At 45.2% G+C, this 19,069-nt stretch overlaps 1 protein-coding gene across 4 annotated transcripts in view; it reads left to right on the top strand.

The window, feature by feature from the left end:
* SRCIN1 (SRC kinase signaling inhibitor 1) overlaps positions 1–19,069 on the top strand; it is a 489,213-nt gene that overhangs the window by 203,923 nt on the left and 266,221 nt on the right. Inside the window, exon 1 of one of the 4 annotated variants that reach the window (XM_056548579.1) lies at positions 1,296–1,434. The exons of 2 other annotated variants lie outside the window; for them this stretch is intronic. The gene's annotated coding sequence lies outside the window, so the exon portion shown is untranslated. Of the gene's footprint in view, positions 1–1,295; positions 1,435–19,069 lie in introns of those variants that run through there. One more of the 4 variants, XM_056548583.1, reaches the window with a different exon arrangement.

Here is a 19,069-nt window from a genome sequence, read left to right as displayed (position 1 = left end):
TGCCTCCCCCATCCCCGGTTTTATAATTACCTGTTCCCGGGGTCCACTCTACATCTGGCTCTGGTGGCGTCCTCCTGAGCTGTCACTGTGCGCACTGACGGTGACGTCGCGTCACGTCACTCATCATTACGCACAGCGTAACGCAGGACGCCGCAGGAGCCAGAAGTAGCGCGGCCCCCCGGAACAGGTAATTATAAAACCGGGGATGGGGGAGGCAATGGGGGCGGTGTGGTGGGGGGGTGCGACGCGGTGCGGTGGGTCGGTGAGGGGGGCGGTCGCGGTGTGGTGGGTGGTGCGGCGTGGTGGGGGCGGTGCGGGGGCCATTATTGGATTATCGGCAAGGTAATTGCCGATACCGATAATGCCCAAAATCGTGAATATCGGCCGATAATATCGGCCAAGCCGATAAGCGGTCGATCCCTAGTAAGAAGTACAATGACCTGACCCACCATAGCACAATCTCATAACCTCTTCTGTATTTTCCCATGTCCTGTATTTGTTCTCTACATCTCTCATCTGCCTACCTTTAACATTAGCGCAGAATTTGAGATTTATTCCAGAAGCCTGACATTACACTGCAGAAAGGTGCATGGTTAATGTTGTGTGCTGCACACCTCTCTACCGGCATGATAAATATATCCGCACACTTGCTGTCTTACAGTTAGTATTCTCAGGATGCTTTGAACTGTGTTAAATTGCACACACTAGCATGCAGCCCCCATAGAGATGGGGGAGGTAGTGATGGTACAGTGCAGTGTAGAAGAGGTACTGGCTGCATCTGTGATTCCTCCATTCTCCCGAGGCGATGTGTGCGCGCGCCTGGACTCCGCTCAGCTCCTGATGAATAGTATAGAGTAGATTCCGGCTTTTGCTGCTGCTCTGTATTATTTCTCACACACACTGTAGCTGGGAGCTTTTCTTCCCCATTCATTCTTGGCTCGGGTTTTGCGGAGCATTGTCACTACGATACTATTCGTCCTTTTGCATTGGCTTTCATCTATTTTTCACGCTCTGCTTACTGTCGCCTTGTTCATGGTCCTTTAGGGGTCTGGCCGACTCCTTGAGGATTTACCGAGCTGCAGCAATAAACGGTGTTGAAGGTTCGCCTACATGATTATTGCGTCAGTCTTTGGATGGTGTTTCTCAGATCCATGGACGTCGGTCTACACAGTCTTGCCTCTTTTCCTGGTTTACGCCAGGTGATCAGACGCAGGGAAGGTCCTTCCAGGCTACAGATTGAATTTCATTCCCGGCAGAAGACTGGACGTCAGGGGTTGGCGGCACCTAATCATTATAACTAGTCAATCTTTACCTTGTTATTCTCTGCCCGGGAGCACTTTGGCTGTGGGGAAAAAAGACTGTCAAAGATCAGAACAGGATGATCAATTCAGATAATTGTCCATTCCACCCTGTGTCACCAACCTTTTGTCACAGGTAAGAGTCTCGCGCTTCATGTGGTATTCCTGGATGGTGATGTATTGGTGAGTGATTCCTCAGCATCTTACACTGGACTTTATGCATTATGTAGAACCTGCCCGCATTCTGTGCCTATACTCTGTGGACTGAATGCAGATGTGATTTCTCATACAATTGCTGCTTCATATCTCTGCATTTTGGATGAGTAAATCTTGCCGGGGGCAATGTTTCATAAATGGGAAGCTTTAGAGCCAGAAAACCACCAGCTGGGTAAATTGGCATGTATTTACATGGTGGCATTTCTGTTGAGGCTTGTATATGGGTAAGGGAGTCTTCATTATGGAACATGGTGTTTCTCATGTTACCATAGGACAGTGGTCTCCAACCTACGGGCCTCCAGATGTTGCAAAACTGCAATTCCCAGCATGCCCGGACAGCCTTTGGCTGTCCGGGCATGCTGAGAGTTGTAGTTTTGCAACATATGGAGGGCCACAGTTTGAAGACCGCTGATCTAGGCCAGTGGTCTCCAACCTGCAGACCTCCAGATGTTGCAAAACTACAATTCCCAGCATGCCCGGACAGCCAAAGGCTGTCCGGGCATGCTGGGAGTTGGAGTTTTCCAACATCTGGAGGTCCGCAGGTTGGAGACCACTGCCATAGGATATAAATGTAAGACAAAACCCATATTACATAAAAAGGGAAGAAATTGGTCACATGGGTTGTGTAATGAGCAGTGCCTATTAATGTTATAGCTCCTAAAGGACCCTGGCCCTAGAAATGAAGCCTAGAAAGCCGCTATGCACTCATGTTTGCAAATAGGAAAAATAGTGATCATGTGGGGGTGCAGGGATTTCTCTGGTCTTCCAGTAAAGAAGTAACACTACAACCCTCCTTTTCCCAGCCTAAAATGGATGTTTAACTATACTACAGATATAGATAAAAGTGTGTCCCCTTTAGGTTATTTGAACTTTAGAAGTGTTATAAATATAGATCAGTGGTCTCAAACTGTGGCCCTCCAGATGTTGCAAAACTTCAACGGCTGTCCGGGCATGTTGCGAGTTGAAGTTTTGCAACATCTGAAGGGCCACAGTTTGATGACCACTGCATTATTTAATAGGTAGGGAGCCCAATTGAGTTCCTCCGCTGAGCCCCCCGTATCTAGCTGTTGTCCGGATTCTGTCAGATTTTATTGAAGCCAATACATATGCACATTAAAGGAGTTATCCAGGAAAAAAAAATTTTTTCAACTGGCCCCAGAAAGGTAAACAGATTTGTAAATGACTTCTATAAAAAAAAAATCTTAATCCTTTCAGTACTTATGAGCTGCAGAAGTTGAGTTGTTCTTTTCTGTCTAAGTGCTCTCTGATGACACCTGTCTCGGGAACTGTCCAGAGTATAAGCAAATCCCCATAGCAAACCTCTTCTACTCTGTGCAGTTCCCGAGACAAGCAGAGATGTCAGCAGAGAGCACTTTTGCCAGACAGAAAAGAACAACTCAACTTCAGCAGCTGATAATTATTGGAAGGATTAGGATTTTTAAGTGAAGTAATTTACAAATCTGTTTAACTTTCTGGAGCCAGTTGAGATATATATATATATATATCAAAAGAAAGAGGTTCGGGGAGCACCGTGTAGCAGGATTCCAGATCCACATGGGTGCCAAGCTTCGGGAACAGACCAATTCCCACGAAGTACAGAAAAAAGGTAGAAGCGGCACTCCGGCTTGTAGGTGAAACAATCACAAAATTATTTACACATCTGTGCGGGCAACGTTTCGGCTCGACAATAGAGCCAGAAAGGCTCTATTGTCGAGCCGAAACGTTGCCTGCACAGATGTGTGAATAATTTTGTGATTGTTTCACCTACAAGCCGGAGTGCCGCTTCTACCTTATATATATATATATATATATATATATATATATATATATATATATATAAAGTTTTTTCCTGGAATACCCCTTTAATTGTTTTAGATCTGATTGTTCAATGACCTGTGACTTTATGTTCTGGATTATATCATCCTCCCCTTTTAAAAGGAAATCATTATAAAAATTCCAAACATAGTTTAAAAAAACACACGTTTCCAGCACATTGATCTCTGCATTGGTCGCTCTGCCTGGAAGGTTGCAGATATATTGAATGGTTTTCTGTTTTCATGATGCTCAGATAGTCACTCAGATGATGTAATCCCACACTATGCCAGTATTTGTCTTTATGGTGGTGGTTAGCCATTGGGTCACAGATGTAAGAAAATTATGGACATATGCAATTGGTTGTCTGCATTGACATAGTTTGTTGAAGAAGGAAAGATGCAGCATTCGCCAATCAGCGAGTCAATGGTATTCTTCATTGTATCTCCATGTTAACAGGACAGCATACAAAACCTTGACCAGTACTTCGGGAGGAGTGGTGGTACCAGTGTAGCGCCTTGTATGAGGCGGCGGACCCTTTCACATCACAAATGCTTCTTCCGGCCATCTTTGTGACGTGAAACAGGCCGCTGCCTCAACCATGCACCTGTATTGCCACTTCTCCCACCGTACTGGCCCAAGTTTTGTATGCTGTCCTGTTCACATAGAGCTTCAATAAAGAATACTATTGACACACTAATTGGTGAGTGCTACTTCATTTTCCTCTTGTGTATCGTATTTGATGTTTTGGCTTGTTATCTGTTTTCTGTACCTGTGGTACCATAGTGATTTTCTCCTGTTGTATCTATGTTGTCCACTTCTTTATCCCTTCTTTAACAATAATCTTATCACAACGTGTCCTTCTCCCAGTGATCTGTGGTGAAGCGTGGCAGTAAAGGAGCGTTTAGCTCTAGTGCCAGAAAAATAGGGTCAGGTAGTATAAATCCAACATGTTTGACCCTTCTCTTCACTGACATCATGAGTTGGTGGAGAATTCAGACTGTATGATGAACCTACTGACTTTAGTCTTAGGCCCCTTTCACACTACAAAATGACTCAGTTTTAAAGATCCGTCCGAAGTTCCGTCTTAAAATCGGCTGTAAAACGGCAGTTACAAAATCCTATACGGCCGTTAGAAAATCCCATTATAGTCTATGGGATTTTTACATTATCCTTTTTAACCTGTTATAGCCCGTTATTAACAAGTATTAGTACATGCACTATCTCTCCCGTTACTATCTTCCGTCACAAAATAACCGCCGTTATTAATAACGGGCTATAACGGGTTAAAAAGGATAATGTAAAAATCCCATAGACTATAATGGGATTTTCTAACGGCCGTATAGGATTTTGTAACTGCTGTTTTACAGCCGATTTTAAGACGGAACTTTGAACGGATCTTAAAAACGGAGTAATTTTGTAGTATGAAAGAAGCCTTAGATGAATGGGCATTACCTTTTCTGCTTCCCGGCCTTCCACTTCTGCACTGAGAACTTTGGGGGGAGATTTATCAAAACCTGTGCAGAGGAAAAGTTGACCAGTTGCCCATAGCAACCAATCAGATTGCTTCTTTCATTTTTCTGAGGCCTTGTTAAAAATGAAAGAAGCGATCTGATTGGTTGCTATGGGCAACTGGCCAACTTTTCCTCTACACCGGTTTTGATAAATCTGGGCCTATATCTTCCTACATGTGCGGGGGCAGATGGCATATCGTGATCATCTCGTGTGGGCGAAATCATGCCAATGTCCAATAGCTGCACATTAATATAGCACCTGCCCCTTCCTGTCTCAGAAGTGGAGTGGCAGGGAGCAGAAAATGTAATACACTGCTCAAAAGAATAAAGATAACACATCATAGATCTGAATGAATGAACTAATCAAATGAAATACTTTCGTCTTTACATAGTTTAATGTGCTGACAACAAAATCACACAAAAATGTATCAACCCATGGAGGTCTGGCTATGGAGTCACACTCAAAATCACAGTGGAAAACCCCATTACAGGCTGATCCAACTTTGATGTAATGTCCTCAAAACAAGTCACAATGAGGCTCAGTAGTGTGTGTGGCCTCCACGTGCCTGTATGATCTCCCTACAACGCCTGGGCATGCTCCTGATGAGGTGGAGGATGGTCTCCTGAGGGATGTCCTCCCAGACCTGGACTAAACCGTCAGCCAACTCCTGTACAGTCTTTGGTGCAACATGGCGTTGGTGGATGGAGCGAGACATGATGTCCCAGATGTGCTCAATCGGATTCAGGTCTGGGGAACGGGCGGGCCAGTCCATAGCATCAATATCTTCCTCTTGCGGGAACTACTGACACACTCCAGCTACAAGAGGTCTAGCATTGTCTTGTATTAGGAGGAACCCAGGGCCACCAGCATATGGTCTCACAAGGGGTCTGAGCATCTCATCCCGTTACCTAATGGCAGTCATGCTACCTCTGGCAAGCACATGGAAGGCTTTACGGCCCCCCAAAGAAATGTCAACCCACACCATTATTGACCCAACGCCAAACCGGTCATGCTGGAGGATGTTGCAGGCAGCAGAACATTCTCCATGGCGTCTCCAGACTCTGTCACATGTGCTCAGTGTGAACCTGCTTTCATCTGTGAAGAGCACAGGGCACCAGTGGCAAATTTGCCAATCTTGGTGTTCTCTGGCAAATGCCAAACATCCTACACGGTGTTGGGCTGTAAGCCAACCCCCCCACCTGTGGACGTCTGGCCCTCATACCACCCTCATGGAGTCTGTTTCTGACTGTTTGAGTGGACACATGCACATTTGTGGCCTGCTGGAGGTCATTTTGCAGGGCTCTAGCAGTGCTCCTCCTGCTCCTCCTTGCACAAAGGCTGAGGTAGCGGTCCTGCTGCTGGGTTGTTGCCCTCCTATGGCCTCCATGTCTCCTGATGGATACTGGCCTGTCTCCTGGTTGCACCTCCTGGTTGCAGCCAGGAAGCATAGGAACTGAGAAGTGGTCTGTGGTCACCGCCTGCAGAACCACTCCTTTATTGGGGGGTGTCTTGCTATTTGCCTATAATTTCCACCTGTTGTCTGTTCCATTTGCACAACAGCATGTGAAATTGATTGTCAATCAGTGTTCTTCCTGAGTGGACAGTGTGATTTCACAGAAGTGTCATTGACTTGGAGTTACATTGTGTTGTTTAAGTGTTTCCTTTATTTTTTTGAGCAGTGTATATTTTCTGTTTCCTAAACAACCCCTTTATGTGTTTAATTCCGCTGCAGTGCCATTACAGAGGAACTTGTGCATTACGTAGTCATATCTTTGGGTTGTCTGTATAATGCCAGTCTTCCAGAACAAGAGACACTACTATAGTCTGCCCCACAGAGGAGTATCCTGAACAGAGAACCTCCCCATTAAAAGGGTTATCCAGGATTAAGGAAAATGTAGCTTCTTCCAAAAACAGTGCCACCCCTGTCCACAGGTTATGTGTGTTATTGCAACTCCATTTACTTTAATTGAGCTGCAATACCACATGGGAACTGTGGACAAGTATGGTGCTGTTTCGGGAAGAAGGCAGCTGTGTGTTTCCAATCCTGGACTACTACTGACTTCAATCATACAGATGTATTCTCCGTATGCTTACGGTGAACTTACAAGTGAACCCCAAAAACATAGAGCACCAACAACATAGGCATATGAAAAAATCTTTAAAAAAATACATCTACTGCATGTGGTACCCTAATTCCTCTGCATACATACCCCAACGTACGCTTTGCTATATAAATGCTTCCTCGGGGTGTCAACTTACAAGTGATGTATGTTTTTGCCAAACAAGTGCTCAGTAATATCGACAGGTCTCGCATGCAGATTTTGATGTAAATTTACTGCTAAGGGTGAAATCTGCATCAAATCTGCTTGTTAACATTGGTATATAATTTTATATAAAGTAATGCCACTCATGAATCCACCCTTTATCATATATATCATATTAGGGTATATAGAACTCATGGTGGGGGGGTCTACTGCGCCCCCTATCAGCCAGAGAGAGGCAGGTTGGAAGAATGTGAATGAGGGTTGTTCAATGCCACATTTGCAAAGAATGGACGCTTTCCATCTGGGCCACGGCTATAACGACCCAACCCCCTACAACCTGGGTAGACACCCTTCTGCTACTCATTGATATACATTAATTGAGATTATTTATATGCGTGTGTGTGTGTGTGTGTGTATATATATATATATATATATATATATATATATATATATATATAACAAAATCAAGAGGTATGGGGAGCACCGTGAAACAGGATTCAAGATCCACGTGGGTGCCAGGCTCCGGGAACAGACCAATTCCCACGAAGTATAGATAAAAGGTAGAAGCGGCACTCCGGCTTGTAGGTGAAATAATCACAAAATTTATTCACACATCTGTGCAGGCAACGTTTCGGCTCGACAATAGAGCCTTTCTCAAGCTTGAGAAAGGCTCTATTGTCGAGCCGAAACATTGCCTGCACAGATGTGTGAATAAATTTTGTGATTATTTCACCTACAAGCCGGAGTGCCGCTTCTACCTTTTATATATATATATACTCATTTTTTCTTTAAATTGTATTATTACTATTAATAATAATAATACAAATATTTTTATTTATTGATGTATTCTTTAATATGGGAACCAAGTTAAAGGAGTATTCCGGGCAAAAACATTTTATCCCCTAGCCAAAGGACCCCCCGCGATCTCCCTGCAGCACCCGCATTCTATGCGGCAGTTTCGGAAACCTCCGGGTTACCGGGACTGGGGACGTGACGTCACGTCCCCTCCATTCATGTCTATGGGAGGGGGCGTGACGGCCGTCACGCCCCCTCCAATAGACATGAATGGAGGGGATGTGGCGTGACGTCCCCAGTCTAGGAAACCCGGAGGTTTCCGAAACTGGAGACGCAGCTGCCGCATAGAATGCGGGTGCTGCAGGGAGATCGTGGGGGGTCTCAGCAGCGGGCCCCCCGCGATCAGACATCTTATCCCCTATCCTTTGGATAGGGGATAAAATGTTTTTGCCCGGAATACCCCTTTAAAAATTTCATTTTATTTGCAATAACCGCGCCCTGGAAAATCAGATATTGTCAGGAGCCATTGGAGCGTATCATTGTTCCTTTTCAGTTATAGATTTAATCCAGTCCCGGGTTGGGATTTTTTGCGCAAATTGTATTTGTCTAAAAGTAGCAGTGCACAGGAATTATCAGAAGGGGAGGATTTAGAGTATTCTCAATGCTTTTTTTTGCTGCAGTTTAGAAGAAAGCCATGACCATATTCATAGCCCCGTTTCTGGTTGTCATGTTAGACGCGGATCTCTCGTTGTATACGAATAATGTCCATCAGATCAGGGACCTTGTTAATAGATCATACAACTGTTATCAGGCGCAGGTTACGGATGTGTTCTGCTGCTCGCCCTCTGCTGGCTGCTCGCAGTAGTGCACCCCGTCACCTTGTCTTAATATTTTCCTCTCTACCCTTCGAGCTATTTGCCGTACTTGTTTTCTGTCTGACGTTTTATGTGCTACCATTTTGTTTAGCAGCCTCCATTTGTTGAGCTTGTTGTTATGGTTGTATGTTTTGGGTGTGTTCTGTATCATAAAAGGCCTTGGAGCTGTGATCGAAACTCGCACCCAAACCTGCATGTAATTCAGGCACATGTATTCTTTGTATACCAGGGGTCCTCCAGCTGTTGCAAAACTACAACTCCCAGCATACCTGGACAGCCTTTGGCTGTAAGGGGCAAGCTGGGAGTTGTAGTTTTGCAACAACCGGAATCACTCTGATTGGAAAACACTGGTCAAAGCTATTTCTCGTACCATTATTCTAATATGGCACTTTAGTAGCTCTTTAGAAGTAGGAGATTTGAGGAAAAAAAGGATTGGGCATGTCATGTTCCATGCATTATTTCATTAGGAATGTGGGGTCTCTCTGGAGTCAGAGATCTTGGGTCTTCCAGCAGGACAATGACCCCAAACATACGTCAAAAAGCCCCCAGAAATGGATGGCAACAAAGCGCTGGAGAGTTCTGAAGTAGCAGCAATGAGTCCAGATCTAAATCCCATTGAATACCTGTGGAGAAATCTTAAAATTGCTGTTGGGAAAAGGCGCCTTCCAATAAGAGACCTGGAGCAGTTTGCAAAGGAAGAGTGGTCCAACATTCCGGCTGAGAGGTGTAAGAAGCTTATTGATGGTTATAGGAAGCGACTGATTTCAGTTATTTTTTTCCAAAGGGTGTGCAACCAAATATTAAGTTATGGGTGACAATAATTTTGTCCAGACCATTTTTGGAGTTTGGTGACATTATGTCCAATTTGCTTATTTTCCTCCCTTTTTTGGTTTAGTTCCTATTCACACAAAGGGAATAAACATGTGTATAGCAAAACATGTGTTACTGCAATCCTTTCCTGTGAGAAATACTTCATTTTCTTGAAAAATTTCAGGGGTGCCAACATTTATGGCCATGACTGTATGTTTCATTTGTCAGCACAACACATTAGACTGGGGGGTGTTGGGCAAATATTCCTAAAAGAGAAGTGTGGGTTTTCTTGCATCCCATCGCTTTATGGTGTGCCCAGAGGATGCATATAGTAGGAAATCAAATGGTGCAGAAGCTGCGCACAAGTACTTGATGTTCCTATAATTCACTGAGAGAGAAATGCACATGGGGCCATTTATAATGCCAATATATTTTTCATTGCTCTGCTCCATCATAGAGGCAGGGCTTGATCCCCCTTCTTGTACTCCAGCGGTGCCAATTGGACCCCATGGACCATAATGGGGCTCCTCAGGAATCGATAGATTCTGTACAATGTGACAAACATGGTGACGCTTTAAAGGGTAGCTCCCACCATCCTATTTTTTTTTTTGCTAGCCCGTTACCCCCCCCCCACCACCACCACGGCACTAGCCCGTTTACTCCCCCCCCCCCAACCCCTCCCCCGCCCCGCATACCCCGTTGCCTCATTACACTTGCAGTTACTGCAGAGTCCGGCAGCGGGTGTGCAGGGACAGCGGCGGCAACGAGGCGGCGGCGATGTGCGGGAGGAGTGGCCTCCCAGCCAGTGGCCGGGGAGCCAATGCGCTCGCTCCCGCCTTTCTGATTGACAGGCAGGGAGCGAGTGCAGCCTAACTGAAAAAGGACTGATTGCCACTCCAAAATCAGTCCTTTTTCAGTGGCCGGTTTTTAAATGTAAATTAAACCTTTTTAATGAAAATAATTAAATAAAAGTATATTAGAGATATGTTGTAGTACATAAGTACTACAACATATCAAAAAATAAAGTTGGTGACAGTGCCCATTTAAATAACTGGAAGTTGGATAAAACCCTTTTTATTGTGTTGTCTATGGGGAGAGGAGAATAAGCTACTGTCACATCCTTATGGCTTATCACCCTTCAAAACATAAGGATTGGACTTGAAATTCTACATGGCAAATTGTTCATTCCTCAGACGTCATCTGGTGGGGGAGAGTCTGGAAACCTCCGTACACATAAGATAGTTATGGTCTAATGTGGGGCACTTAGGCCTAAGACATTTCAACACAAATGGCCTCACAAGCAGAATCCAAGCAGCCTGTGTCCTGTCCCTGACATAATTATTTACATAACACTTCGATTATTTTTACCCATTTAATTCCAAGTTATTATAAATCTCATCACATTTTCTGACAAATACAAAATTATCATATTCTGTGCAATTTTGTACCCTCAGGTGATTTCAACACTTTTCCTCCTATGCCCCTCATTTCCAAGTTATAGGGATTTTCATATTTAGTGAAAAGTGTTACTGTCATTAGTTGTAGTGTTTGTTTTCTCTTAAAGGGGTACTACCGTGGAAAACTTTTTTTTTTTTTTTAATCAACTGGTGCCAGAAAGTTAAACAGATTTGTAAATCACTTCTATTAAACACTCTTAATCCTTCCAATACTTTTTAGGGGCTGTATACTAAAGAGAAATCCAAAAAAGAAGCTCTCTGCTGACCTCTGCTGTCCATTTTAGGAACTGGAGAAAATCCCCATAGCAAACATATGCTTTTCTGGACAGTTCCTAAAATGGACAGCAGAGGTCAACAGAGAGCACTGTGGTCAGGACATCACAGGAAATGCATTTCTTTTTGGATTACTCTTTAGTATACAGCCCCTAAAAAGTACTGGAAGGATTAAGATTTTTTTAATAGAAGTGATTTATAAATCTGTTAAACTTTCTGGCACCAGTTGATTTAAAAAAAAAAAAAAAAGTTTTCCACGGTAGTACCACTTTAACCCTTTGTAACCTTTTTTTACGTTGTATGAGTTCTGTGCTTTGCTGCTGTCCTGTATTTGTCAGGAGTTCCCTCCTGTTGTGACATAGGTCAAAAAGGCTCCCCCACCTCTTCCTAGAGTTGTGTGCAGCCTTAGGATCTGGCACAAGGCTTGGCCAATCAAAGGCCAGTGCATTTTGGCCAAACATAGATGGGGTTCTCTGTTGAGATGCTATACCTCCGCTCCCAGACTTGCTCTCCACAGTATGCTGGTAGGCAGCTGATATACAGCAGGGCAGCGGGAACACACAGCGGAGGGAAAACACTGCCCATTCTTAAAGGGGTATTCCGCCCCTAGACATCTTATCCCCTATCCAAAGGATAGGGAATAAGATGTCAGATCGCCACGGTGCCGCTGCTGGGGACCCCTGGGATCCCCGCTGCGGCACTGCGCTATCATTACAGCACAGAGCGAGTTCGCTCTGTGCGTAATGACGGGCGATACAGGGGACGGAGCCTTGTGACGTCATGGCTCCGCCCCTTGTGACATCACGCCCGTTCCCTTAATGCAAGTCTATGGCAGGGGGCGTGACGACCGCCGCCGCCCCCTCCCATAGACTTGTATTGAAAGGGGCGGGCCGTGACATCTCGAGGGGCGGAGCCGTGACGTAACGATGCTCCGGCACCTGTGTTGCGCGTCATTACGGTGCAGCGGCACCTATCCTTTGGATAGGGGATAAGATGTCTAGGGGCGGAATACCCTTTTAATCAAATCCAACTCCGAGTATGTAGCTAAGGTCGGATATTCATGATTACGAACAGAGGGTTGCAAAATCAGTGTAGTGAGACCCCTAGTGGTCTGTGTAGTTTTCTGTAGCTCTCAAATCCAGGCACATCCCCCGAGCCTAGCGTCCACATCCACCTTTTAAAGGGGTTATCCAGGAAAAAACTTTTTTTTATATATCAACTGGCTCCAGAAAGTTAAACAGATTTGTAAATTACTTTTATTAAAAAATCTTAATCCTTTCAGTACTTATGAGCTTCTGAAGTTAAGGTTGTTCTTTTCTGTCTAAGTGCTCTCTGATGACACGTGTCTCGGGAAATGCCCAGTTTAGAAGCAAATCCCCATAGCAAACCTCTTCTAAACTGGGCGGTTCCCGAGACATGTGTCATCAGAGAGCACTTAGACAGAAAAGAACAACTTCAGAAGCTCATAAGTACTGAAAGGTTTAAGATTTTTTAATAGAAGTAATTTACAAATCTGTTTAACTTTCTGGAGCCAGTCGATATATATAAAAAAAAGTTTTTTCCTGGAATACTCCTTTAATTTATGTTCATGCCCACCTGATTATTTAGGGAAAAGTTCACAACTAAATAATCCTTATATCTCAGTAATAGGGGGTTGTGCCTGATTCACGCCCCCTCAATCTTATGTTCACACCCCCCAAGTCTAGATAGCATAGCAAAAAAATTAAAATAGATTTGGATTTGGGGCACCAAGGTTACAAAATGATATAAAAACTATAAAAAAAATGTTTTTTATACTGGCTACAGTTCCTCTTTGATGCATTCTAGTGCATACACCTGCATGTACTTTAAGTTTGAGCTCCCCTAACAGACAGTATAAAGCCCCCTAAGCCTCGCACCATCAGTATTCTGATCTCAGCTGTCACATCCAGTCATCCTTTATATCCCAGCTTTTCCAGAGTGATAAGTGGAGAGGACTGTGTCTATTTCCTTCTGAAACACTCAATAAAATCGCTTCACAGTGGCCCTCATTTACTATTCTAAACCCGACTTGTTTTGTCGGGTTTTTTGGCGCATCTTTGTCTGCGACATGTCGCAGACATCGTGCGCCAGTCAGCGACACGATGCGACATTTTTTCCCGACGGACCCGATGTGGATTCTCCCAAACCCGAAAAAGGGGCGTAACCCGACATTTCTGAGCTTTCCCACGTATTTATAAAGGTTTCCAACCCGAATTTGTTGAATTGTTGTGGATTTTTTCCCGACAACTCAGAGGAGTTGGAAACCAAAACCAATAAAACCCAGTGCGACAAACAGGATGCGACATAATAATAAATACCAGGGGAAAAAAGCAGTCGGGTAAGAAAGAAAGATAGACTTACAACCCAATTTTCTAAGTAAATGAGGGCCAATGTGTGAGAGAAAAAGTGGAGGGATTTTCCCACAGCAGCCAATCACAGTTCAGCTTTCACTTTACCTCAGCTCGTTAGCTGAGCTGTGATTGGTTCCTCTGGGAAAATCCCTCCACTTTTTCTCTCACACATTTTGATAAATCTTGGCCATTGTCGTTCACTGAGATTCGGCTGGTGCGGTAAAACATTTTAGTCAAATTACAATTTGGCATTAATTACAATGAAACACTAATGTGCTTAAGACTGTATATCTTTGTCAGTTTTACAGCAATTGTGCAGGTTCGGTGTGCAGGTTACACCACATTGTATGCTTAGAGGCTTTTTTCGGCTGCACAATTCACAGACCTGATCGATCACTGACAAAGTAATGAAGATCTGAGATGAGTTCTAAGGCCTCATACTGTGATATCTGAACTGATCGATATGAATTGGCCTGAAAATACAATGTATGTACAATGAGCATCATGTCTGAGGAGAGTAGTAGTACTTCAAGTTAGTGCTGGGCGGTATACCGGTTCATGCCGAATACCAACATTTTTTTTCCTGCACGATATGAATTTTTCCCATACCGGCTTCTTACATGACAGTGGGCTCAGCCTATCAGTGGCCGGGGCGGGACATCGCTGCGACTGGTGATAGGCTGACGGCTGTCCGACGTTCCAGTCCCCAGCAAAAGGCCGACGAGGTAAGTTAAAGTTTATTTTCTTTATCTTTTGCAGCCTGGGCATAGGGATACAGCGTACAGCAGTGGTCTCAAACCTGTGGACCTCCAGCTGTTGCAAAACTACAACTCCCAGCATGCCCGGACAGCCGTTGGCTGTCCGTGCATGCTGGGAGTTGTAGGTTGTAGTTTTGCAACATCTGGGGGTCCACAGGTTGGAGACCACTTGTGTACAGTATAGAGTTCCAGTGCCGGCGGCCCCCAACAAAGAGGAGGAGGGCAGTGTTTGCGGGTGACATATGTGAGTATTACCCCGCTGGGCTGATAATTAATTGGGGGGGAGCAGAACAGCGCTCGCAGGTAACATGATTTGGTGGGGGGGGAGCATAACAGCGCTGGCGGGTAACATGATTTGGGGGGGAGCAGAAGAGCTCTCGTGGGTCATGATTTGGCGGGGGGAGCATAACAACGCTGGCGGGTAACATGATTTGGGGGGGAGCAGAAGAGCGCTCGCGGGTCACATGATTTGGGGTTGGGGGGTGGGGTGGGGGTGAAAGAAATACTGTTATATACCGTGGAACCTCCATAAGTTACAAAAAATACAGTGATTCACATATTTGGTCATACCGCCCAGCTCTAGCGCTGGGCTGATAAACTGGGGGGGAGAGAGAGAAGCAGCGCCCACGGGTCACATGAGGGGGCGGTGGAGAAATACCTTTAAATAACGTGGAACCGCGATAATTTACAAAAATACCGTGATACACATGTTTGGTCATACCGCCCAGCTCTACTTCAAGTAGTATTCAAGTGGTATGTCACGTGGCAGGGTGGTGAATCCAATCTATCGGGGTTTTTGTAGTGCAAAGTGCAAAGATAAGACCTTTGGACATTAGGATTCTATGAAACAACGTTAACAACTTGAACTTCTTGTGCAAATCCAGTATAATAGTTACGTTGGCGGAGCTTGGAATGTTATAGCTTTGTAGCCAGTGAATGGACATTTGGTCACTGTCCCTTTTAGATAATGCTTATTATAGAAGATTTACTACATTTTGGGAATCTGAGGTGCTCTTTAGCGTGTGAAAGTGTAATGACTAAAGCAGCTGCAATGCAGAGATATGCAGATGGTAATGTCCACAGTCTAATAGGCTTTATCTTCACTGATGAGGATCTTTACAGGTTGGCTTACAGTGCTGCAATATGTATACTTTCTATACTCACACAACTCTGGTTTTCAACACGACACATGTAGGGATGTACGCAGGAAACCTTCAATGACGTAGCATCCATGCAGTACTAATTTGTACCATAGACCAGTAATGAGATTAGTGTATTTCAGAGAGACCCTCCTTGTAATACCACAGTGGTTTAGACTGTTTGGTGCATTTTTAGACTGTCTTGTCTAGGTGTAGACCATCTATTTATTCTTTGGTATTAACTTCATCAGAATCTTGCATGAGAATTGTCAGAATTTTGGCATCTGGTTGCATCACTTTAAAGGAGAACTCCAGAATATAAAAATTGCCCCCCTTACTGCCGGCAGTAAAAAAATAAAGATATACATACCTTCCTCCGCTCCCCCGGGGCCTCCGGTAACCGGCTCCGTTCTCCGCCGCGATCCTCTTCCTGGTTGCTGGTGGTCGGCGAGTCATACTGCACTCAGCCAATCACCGGCCGCAGTGAAGTCCCAGCTTGGCCGTCGATAGGCCGAGCGGCAGTGTGACGTTTTCGGCCCCAGCAGCAGGTGCCGGTGTAGTGAAGAATTTTGTGTCCTGAAGCGTTTTCACCCTGCCGCTCAACCTATCGCCGGCCGGGTTGGGACTTCGCTGCGGCTGGTGATTGGCTGAGTGCAGTATGACTCGCCGACCACCAGCAACCGGGAAGAGGATCGCGGTGGAGACTGGAGCCGGTTACCGGAGGAACCGGGGGAGCGGAGGAAGGTATGTACATTTTTATTTTTTTTACTGCCGGCAGTATGGGGGACAATTTTTATATTCTGGAGTTCTCCTTTAAGTCACACATGCTTTTTAGAAAGCCACACCCCTTTGTCATAAACGGCAAAAAGTATCTAAAACCATATTAATGAATGTGATATGCGGACTGTTTGTTAGGCCACCTTAACATATATCAGTTGTCCGGCATAGTTTCCCTCTGGCGTGCACCGGAGGAAAACTGATGGTAGAACTAATCCCATTCATTTGAATGGGACAGTTCACAATCATCCAGTGTCTCAATTTGGACGCCGGATGGTTGGACATGCTGGACGGCAACGGACCAGCTTGCTGCATTCCCCTGTCCGGCTTCTAGAAACAATCCGGATGCTACACAACTGATGACAACTCATGCATGTTGTCAACAGTTGTGGCATCAGTTGCATCGAGATTTAGGCTTGGTTCACCTATGCTGGACACCGGATATATGTGAGGCCAGTTTTTTTGTTTTGTTTTGTTTGTTGCACATTTCTGTCTCTCTTTCAGTAGTAAACCTGCCTTTAGGAAGACTTTATATCACTGCATTTTAAGACAACAAGAAAAAGCAGTGAGGCACCTTGTCTTTACTGTGTGGTTAAAGGGGTACTCCGCTGCTCAGCGTTTGGGACGAACTGTTCCAAAAGCTGGAGCCGGCGCCAGGAGCTTGTGACGTCATAGCCCCGCCCCCTCATGATGTCACACCCCACCCCCTCAATGCAAGTATATGGGAGGGGGCATGACGAATGTCACGCCCCCTCCCATAGACTTGCATTGAGGGGGCGGGAAGTGACATCATGATGCGTGGGGCTATTACATCACAAGCTCCCACTGCTGGCTCCAGCGTTCGGAATAGTTTGTTCTAAATGCTGAGGGTTTTGTCAGTGGTAGTGGTGCAGCTTCCTACTGGCCCATGTGAATATTCCCTTAGGGAAACAAATACCTAATTTTAAGAAGAAAACCAACAGTGTCTGTAAACCAGCAGGGACTCTGTCGCCTGGCTCTAAAATTTTGGGCACCTCTGTGGGGTGCACGCTTGCTGCCCTTATATGAAAACTGTACCATTTGTCTTTTTATATCCTGCACCCAGCTGTATTACTGTGCCTCTATTTTAGCCACAGGCCCTGGGATTGCAGTTTATTTTCCGGAAAATGTGTGTTGCTGATAGATTTACTGAACAAATAAACCAATTTTATTTTGTGCTACCAAGATATTCATAATTTACTTCTTTATGTCATCCCCCATCTTGAGCGGCATACGCAGAGCTCATTCCCAGTAAAAATCATTAAGTCAGGTTGACATAGAGTCCCGGGAAGCTCTGATATCTTCTGGTTTATTCCGTAAGGGAACAATGTAGTCAGTCAACATCCCATTCACCCTGCACGCCAACCTTCAGACTTGTCAATCACATGGAGCTTGGCTCTTGAGCTCTGGGTGATACATGATTAAGTACATCTCTGGAGCAGGGACTGTGTTCTGTAAGCTTTCAAATATAGACGCAAAGGTTCATTGTTTCAAATTAGAATATTCTTTTTATTCTTCGCCTATATAACCAATCAAACTGTTAAAAGAGCAGTATAAATATACTAAAATGTTGGGTCCCATTACTCACCTGTTATGGTACCTCCTCATTCAGTCTGCATACTATTTTTAGTGGAGTATTGCCTATTACCCCCAGAGCTGCATCAAAGACATCTCATCACGTCTGTTGTACTGACCAAGGGCAGGATCCCCCCCCCCCCCTTTAAACCATTGCCTACATATACTTTTGGAGGAGACTCTCTAGTGCCTGGGTTCTCAACCTAGGGTACGCATACCCCTAGGGGTACACCAGGGGCTGTTTGGGGGTTTGACAAATACCGGCCATGCTACTGTAAGTGAGCTGCGTGGTTGCCGGGGAGACGTGTGACCTCCCCTGACATTGCGCGGAGTTGCCGCACAGTGCAGGAGGACATCACACGTCAGTGCGGCCCCGCCGAACGGGATGCGCTGTGGGAAGGAGCAGGCAACGGGACCGCAGGACGCCAGGTAAAACAAAAAAAAAGTTAAAAACGACTGTATGGGACGTAGGGGGGATGTATGGGATGGAGCACAAGGCATTAAAATGGAAGGGGAGAAGGATAATGGCGGAGGGGGGATGTGGAGTAATAAAACACAAGGCATTAAAATGTAATGCCTTGTGCTTATTTTACTCCCCATCTCCCCTCATCCCCCCCTCCACCATTATCCCTCTCCCCCTCCATCTTAATCTCTTGCACCATTCCCAATCCCCCCCCTCCATCTTATTCCCCTTGTGCTATTATTCCCCCCTCCCTCTGATGCCCTTTTGCCATTTTCCCCCCTCCAACTTAATCCCCTTGTGTCATTATTATCTGATATGGCAAAAGGGTTATCAGAGGAAGGGGCAATGGCGCAAGGGGATTAAAATGGAGGGGGGAATATTGGCAAAAGGGGATTAAGATGGAGGGGGGAATATTGGCACAAGGGGATTAAGATGGAGGGGGGAATATTGGCACAAGGGGATTAAAATGGAGGGGGGAATATTGGCACAAGGGGATTAAGATGGAGGGGGGAATATTGGCACAAGGGGATTAAGATGGAGGGGGAATAATGGCAAAAGGGGATTAAGATGGAGGGGGAATAATGGCAAAAGGGGATTAAGATGGAGGGGGGAATATTGGCACAAGGGGATTAAGATGGAGGAGGGAATATTG

Source organism: Hyla sarda, chromosome 12 (assembly GCF_029499605.1).
Source record: "Hyla sarda isolate aHylSar1 chromosome 12, aHylSar1.hap1, whole genome shotgun sequence".
NCBI classification, from domain to species: domain Eukaryota; kingdom Metazoa; phylum Chordata; class Amphibia; order Anura; family Hylidae; genus Hyla; species Hyla sarda.
This window is presented reverse-complemented; position numbering and strand designations above follow the sequence as displayed.